The sequence below is a fragment of the Sceloporus occidentalis genome, unplaced genomic scaffold, assembly GCF_023333645.1.
Source record: "Sceloporus occidentalis isolate IW3139 unplaced genomic scaffold, rSceOcc1.0.p SCAF_7, whole genome shotgun sequence".
In the NCBI taxonomy this organism is placed as follows: domain Eukaryota; kingdom Metazoa; phylum Chordata; class Lepidosauria; order Squamata; family Phrynosomatidae; genus Sceloporus; species Sceloporus occidentalis.
The window spans coordinates 38,470,495-38,477,702 of record NW_028316987.1 but is presented as its reverse complement, the minus strand read 5'-3'; the positions used below and the strand labels follow the sequence as shown (position 1 = coordinate 38,477,702).

Below are 7,208 nucleotides of genomic sequence, written 5' to 3'. Positions count from 1 at the left end.
AGTTGATACCGCCACTTCCGGCAAGTGCCATTTGGGCACACGGATGCCCATGCATCATCATCGTGTGTCCCATGTGGGTGGGGCACCGGCAAGATGGTGCATGGGCTCCGCTAGAAGGGCTGGGCGGGTATGGACGCCCAGCCCTCTGGAGCCCTAAAATCAGCCTTATGACAGCACTTTTGGTTATCTGTATTGGGCCTTAAATTAGCAGGGGCAATGAGAAGCCTATCTCACACTGCAAGTTCTCCACTTGCAGTTATTTTTTGACTTTTTGTTTCTCCCTGTACTGTAGGCTTTCTATCATTCTGCCTGATGAAGGGTTCTGAAGAATGTGAAATGATCATTTGTGAAGTTATTGTTCTTAACTGCTCTTGAGTCAGCTCCAACTCATGGCGACCCTGCAGCTGAGACATCTCCAGGACTCCCTGTCCTCCACTGCTCTGCTTTGGTCCTGCAAATTTAGGTCCATTACCTCCCTGATTGTGTCTATCCATCTGGCATGTGGTCTACCTCTCTTTCTACTGCACTCTACCTTTCCTAACATTATTATCTTTTTCTAATAAGTCATGCCTTGTCATGATGTGGCCAAAGTATAACAGCCTCAATTTGATCATCTTGGCTTTCAGAGACAGCTCAGGTCTGATTTGTTCAAGGACACATCCATTTGTCTTTTGGGATATCTATGATATTCTCAGCCCTATTCTCCAGTACCACATCTGAAATGATTTGATTTTCTTTCTGTCAGCTTTCTTCACTCTTCAGCTTTCACAAGCACACATGTGTTGGGGAATACAATGTGTTGGGGAATACAATGGCTTGGACAATTCTAACTTTGATGCCCAGTTGTATATCTTTACACTTTATGATCTTGTTGAGTTCTTTTATGGCTGCCCTTTCCATTTCTAGTCTTCTTCTTATTTCTTGACTGCAATCTCCATTCTGATCAACATTTAATCCAAGGTACAGGAAATCTTTAACTATTTTGATTTCCTTGTTCTTTAGGCTCAGTTTGTGTACATCCTTCATGGTCATCATTTTTGCTTGTTTTTAATGCTCAGCGGTAATCCTGGCTTTGCACTTTCTTCCTTGACCTTCCTTAGAAATTGTTCCAAGTCTATATAGTATGGTGTCATCCATATATCTTATATTGTTGATGTTCCTTCCGCCTATCTTCACTCCTTTCTTTTTTGAGTCTAAACCTGCTGTTTATATAATATTTTCTGCATACAAGTTGATGAGGTAGGGTGATAGAATGTAACCTTGTCTGACCCCTTTTCCAATAGGGAACCATTCTGCACTTGACTCAAGTTGTACCACCCTTAAACCAATTTTTTTTTTTAAAAAACTCACCTTTTGCTCTGCATCTTTCCAAAAAATCCAGAACCCAGTGATGCTGGATGGCTGTTTACAATGTGTCCCACTGTGCCACCTGCCCCCCCGCTAGTACAAGTTGCTTCCACAGAGATCAGAATGAGATACCTAGCAATGTGATCAATGCAGAGTACCACATTTACCGCCACATGGGGAGCAACTCATGCCACCACTGGCAGCAGAGGAAGGTACAGTGAGACAAGCATGCAAACAGCTGCCTGGCACCACCAGACAGCGCAGGTAATTAAAGGTCTTTGATGCAGCTTCAGGGCCAGCATACTCTAGGCTAGTCCTGGAGTATTCTGGTCTGTGCAGACATGATCCCAGCCTAGGATGTGAAGGCCCTCTCCCCTGTTCCTACTAAATGAGCCCGGGAAAGCAGTGGGACAGAGAGAAGAGTCAGTGGCATTCCCGCAATGGGTGTCACCTGGTTCAGGGGGCAGGGCTTCCAGAGGTGGGGCTTTCAGGGCAGAGCTTCTGGGGGTGGGGCTTCTGGGCATGGCTCATAGGGGAGGGAATGTGTGCTGTGCTATTCCTGATGATGAAAAGGATGTAATGGCATGCAGGGGGAGCATGCATGCAGGTATAGCATGGGGGGAGCATACAAGGAGTGGAGCATGGGGACAACAGCACACACAGGGATGGCACGGTGGAAGCACATGCAGAAGGGAGTACAGGGATACTGCATGGGAATGGCGTGGGGGGAGAGTGTGTGGCGGTGGCACAAGGGGAAGTGTGGGGCTAGTGCACAGGGAGGAGGACCCAACTGGGTATCATCCCCCTTCTGGGGTGTCACCTGGTGTAGACCACACCATGGCACTCCCTTAGGAACGCCACTGAGAAGGTCCTCTCCAGAAAACCTTAAAGCTCCAATGGGCTCATATACTGGAAATCACACCCCTGTGAATAGCCTGAACCCAAACATTACAGAGCTATGTAGATCATAACTGTTGAGCATGCACTTTAAATCTTTCTTCATATCATTAGAGCTTTAAGTGCTTAATCTTGACTTACTGGTGGCCTTCAATCGCCCAAAAACACAGTTGTATGGGTTTTTTTCCTGCTTGTATGAAAATTTTGAAATAGTTTCCACATGTCTGATTGCTTGCTTGTTCTTGCATCTGAGAGAGCTCTCTGTTACATACCTATATATTAATTTCCTCATTAGTCTCTTGATCCATGTCCCACATTTAAATATCCCACATGAGGTTAGGAGCTAACCAAAATTTTATCTTATTTCCTGGCCACATCAGTTCAGGAACAAAGTTGTGAGTAATTTATACCACCCTACTTTGAAAGGCAAACACTATCAAATTAAGAATAATAAAAAAACAACAAATGCCACATCCTGAGTTGCCAGCTTTTCTCCTTGCAGAGTTCCTGTCCTTGAAACAAATGAAAAGAAAAATCCAGCACCTGACTGTAGATGTAATGTGAGGACATTATATATTTTGTGCTTGCATTCTTATCCATTGCTCTTCCTAAGGAAGTTGGAGAAATATAAATGGAATTTATTCTACTTCATCCTTTCATCAATCCTGTGAAGTAACCTGGAGTGCATCAAGACTGATTTTACAAGACTGGAAAGTACCAGATTTTGTTTCTGTTTTTTCTAGTGATACAGTGGTTGGAGAGAAAATTGGGAAGTCCAGGTTATAGTGTACACTGAGGCACCAGGTCCACTGGTTGAACTTGGGCCACAAACTCTCAATCTGACCTACCTCACAGTATTGTGGTCATTTTATAATGTACTGCATGGTGTATTTGTTGTTTTTCTTTCTAATGGTCATGGATGTTGTTGTTGTTGTTGTTGTTGTTGTGTGCCTCCAAGTAATTTCTGACATATGGTGACTGTAAGGTGAATTTATCATGTGTTTTCTTGGCAGAACTCATTCAGAAGGGGTTTGCCTTTACCTTCCTCTGAGGCTCAAAGGATGTGATTTGACCAAAGTCAAAACCAGTGGGTTTCTATGATCCCTGGTCTCCCAATGTCCTAGTCCAACTCTCAAACCACTATGCAATGCTAGTTCTCAGTCATGTTTGTTCTGCTTTTAATTCTATTGAAAATTCAATAATATTTAAAACTTTTGTACCATGTGAAATTTTTAGCAGTAGCTGGTTTAACTCCGTAAGCTGCCTTGAGTCCTGGACTGGGAAAAAGATGGGATACTGCAATAATGCCTCTCCTACTATCCATACTCCTGCTTCTAATATTGATCCATGAACTATAAGCCTCAGTGGAACCTCAGTAACCATTGAAAGATATAGCTGTGTTAGTCTGTAGAATCAGTATGTAGAGAGATCTTGTAGCACCTTTGAGACTAACTGAAAGAAAGAAGTTGGCAGCATTAGCTTTCGTACACCATCTACTCCAGTCTCTGGAATCTTACTTGTTGAAAATCGTCAATTGCTTCCTGTCTTCTAGCATAGTCATAAAGTTATCTGACGGACAACAACAAAAACTTCAGGTAACATATCCTGGGTTTACATTACATAATACATTACAATTGAGTTTGCTTCATCCGATGTGCTTTCACTCCCCTTCTGTGCACTGTTTATACCTGAATGAGCAAAGCCCTCCTCATTTTTCCTGCTCTTATCTAAATGATACTAGATAAAAGAGATTTGAAAAACAGGTTTTGCTTTAGACATGGGGCGGTCCTGGATTATGAAAATGTCAGCTGTCAGTGCAAGGTAGGCAAATGTTTGTTTTCACCTTGTCCTGAGTTTCCTCTAAGAACTACACCACAAAGCACTTCATTTTCAGTGCCGTCTTTTAGCTAACAAGTGATGGAATGTTCTTCCGTGGAGATTTATCAGCTAGATTCCTGTCTCAGCATAAGCCCTAAGAAAAACATGGAGGTGACAAACTTCAGTAGGTAAAGCTCTTTATTTTGGAGTAGTTGATTAGAGTTGCTTGCTTGCTTGCTTTTTCTTTGGCTGCACAAGGTTTTAATGGAGTGTAGTTATAAAAATGACCAGCACCCACTACAAGTCAAGCCTTTATTATTGTTTCACCTTGAGATCCAAACTACTAGTGCCTTCTATTTACAGATATAATATAGTTGGGAGAAACAAAGGAATATTATTGTTGTTGAAAATAAATTTAAACCACATTTAAAGGCAATTGGGAGATTAAGAAGGAAACCAACATTCATATATAAATATAGGTAATAAAAATGGCAACATTAACATTCCATTTCAGTTTGAATCAAATGAGGAAATTCAAATGTTGAAATTCATAGCAGGATCATGATCTTGGGTGTTAATTAATATTCTTATAGCCAGTGAAAATCATAATGTCAGTGTTATTGATCTTATAGGAGACAGCTGGTGAACTGAAGTGTACTGTGCCCAGATACAAAAAAGGACATGGTTCCCTTGCTTTTAATAACTGTGAAGAATAGGATATATTAACATGCAGTGTAACTACTGAATCTGCTGAAATTTCATCTGTTTCACAAATATTGAAAATATAGGAGCTGTGTCCTCTTTTGCATCTGGCCATATCACTGGAGCCTAGAAGGAACAGTTAAAATGATTATGCAATTTGGGTTGTAATAAGCGCATATTCCTTTTCATAATATTATCATGACTGATAACACTGGTGTCTTCATGTTATGAGTAGCGTAACACATATAAAAAATTGTAATAATGATAACAAATCTTTCTTTTTACAAAAGAAACTTTCCAAGTCATCTTCCAAACTTAAGTGGGTTCATAGAGTTTTTCCTTTACTGTTTTATATGCATTTATTTGAGAATAACCCTAAATGGAAGCAATGAGATTTAGTTCCAAGAGAACATGATGGATCAGGCAGGAAGGCTCAATGCAATATTGCTGTCATGTCCTCTTTATGGAAAGTATGGCTTTGGTTAGAGAACAAAATTGTCATAGAAGGTGATCATCTTTTGCATCTTATAAGAAGGCTGAGTATGTTTTGTGCTGTATTCGCTTTCCAGTGACAAACGTCAATGCGATGGCTTTGTTTCTCTTTGCTTTGTGTATACCATGAGAGCCAGTGTGGTGCAATGGTTTGAGATCAGAGTTCAGCCATGGAAACCCATTGGTGACTTGGAAGGTGAAAGTGGAATGCTGACACAGAGATCACACCAAATTTAGATATAGAAAATAGTCGTTGACAATAACAGTTATATTATTAATATTGTCCATGCTGACTGTGGGATTCTGTAAACCAGTCCAAATTTTTTTTTCTATGCTGTCTACTTCTTGAGTGATCTGAGGGGAACATTCTGGTGCCCTTTCCACTATACAGTAATAGGTTTGTGGGAACCACACTTCCATGGGCTCCCTTGAAAGAGTAGGTGACACTTGCATGACAAGCTAGACCTACTGAAATTCCATCTTTTCATAGCTACTAAAGTTGCACAGGTCCTCTTCTCTTTTGCATATATATACATATATATACTTGGAAAGTTTCTTTTTTAAAAAGAAAGATATATATATGAGCAAACCTCTCAAAATTACACCATATTAATCCCAGCATTCCCACATCCTTGATACTTTAAAGAAGCAGTTCCTAACCGTATCAATGTCTGTCTGTATGTCTCTGTGTTCTGTGCTGGGGATCCAGGCCTGTAACTCTGAGGACGGGCAAAATGAGCACATTTCTCCCAAATAAGATTTATATCCCCCAATGAAATTTTCATTCATTTCTCAAATTTTTAGCATTCTTAAGAGTGAGACATTGAAAACTGTTAACATCTAGAATGTTTGAATTTCCTTGGTATCTTTTCCTGCTTCCTTTCTTTACACACAAAAACATTGCCCAGCATCTTGTTTAGCACTTATGGTCTTGCAAGACGCAAGACCATAAGTGCTCTTTCAAATTCACTTCTATGGTCATTAATGACAAAATATGACCCCAAAATACTACAACCTTAAGCAAAACTTTTCCAAAACCTTGAGATTGGGGTGCTTGGAAATGACATTGTCAGTGCTTTTCTGGTCACAGGGCACCTTTGTTGGGTTGATTTATATCTCACCTTTCCTCCAAAATTGGGATTCAATGTTGTTCAGAATAAGATTAACTAAATTTCAAAATCTAGATAGAGTCATATGGGAATACTATCTAGCTTGGACCTGGGTTGTCTAGATCTTTATATGTCAGCCTTCCATATTAATGGGGGTTAGGGGTTTTATAGGACCTCTGTAAAAGTGGGAAAATGCTATTATCTCTAGCCCACAGAGAGATATGGCCAGGGAGAGGCTGGAGAGGGAGGCAGATTCTGCCACCACCATTGTGGCCCCTGGGGGACTCGCTATGGACCTTGGCCTGCAGTACTCCACCCTCCCTCCTTCCATGCCTCTTTCTTCTGTGGCCAGGGCACACACATGGACACACTGGGTGCAACAGAGAGAAGGAGCCCAGGAGGGTGGATGGGGCAAGTGGCAGAGCACAGGGAGCACAGGCCCTTCCCTCACTCCTCTGCCAGGCACCATCTTCATCATGGCACCATGGCAGCAATGTAAGGGATGCACTCAGCTCTCTCAGCAGCTCCCCTGGCCTTCCAAGTCCTGCGTGGCCATGGCCACATGGGACATGGGAGGCAGCCGCCGCCACTACCCCACCTTTCGAGTTCCTCATGGCCATGGCTGCTCAGGATTTATGAATATTGATAAAAAAAATTCCAAAAAAAGAACTGAAAGAAAATTGTCCCCCGTTTGAATCAGCCAACATCAGTAGGTTGTATCTGTCTCCAAAGAGAGAGAGAGAGAGAGAGAGAGAGAGAGAGAGAGAGAAAGCTGGCCACCTAAAATGCAAGACAAACATGAGTGAATAATCTGGGATGCAAAGCCAGGCTTTTAAAGTGCTA

At 41.6% G+C, this 7,208-nt stretch overlaps 1 protein-coding gene across 1 annotated transcript in view; it reads left to right on the top strand.

Moving 5' to 3' along the window:
- The first annotated feature begins 4,030 nt into the window (after positions 1–4,030).
- The window catches only part of ITPRID1 (ITPR interacting domain containing 1), a 57,905-nt gene continuing 54,727 nt past the window's right edge, over positions 4,031–7,208 (top strand). The window contains exon 1 of the mRNA XM_089532640.1: positions 4,031–4,065. The gene's annotated coding sequence lies outside the window, so the exon portion shown is untranslated. The remainder of the gene's footprint in view (positions 4,066–7,208) is intronic.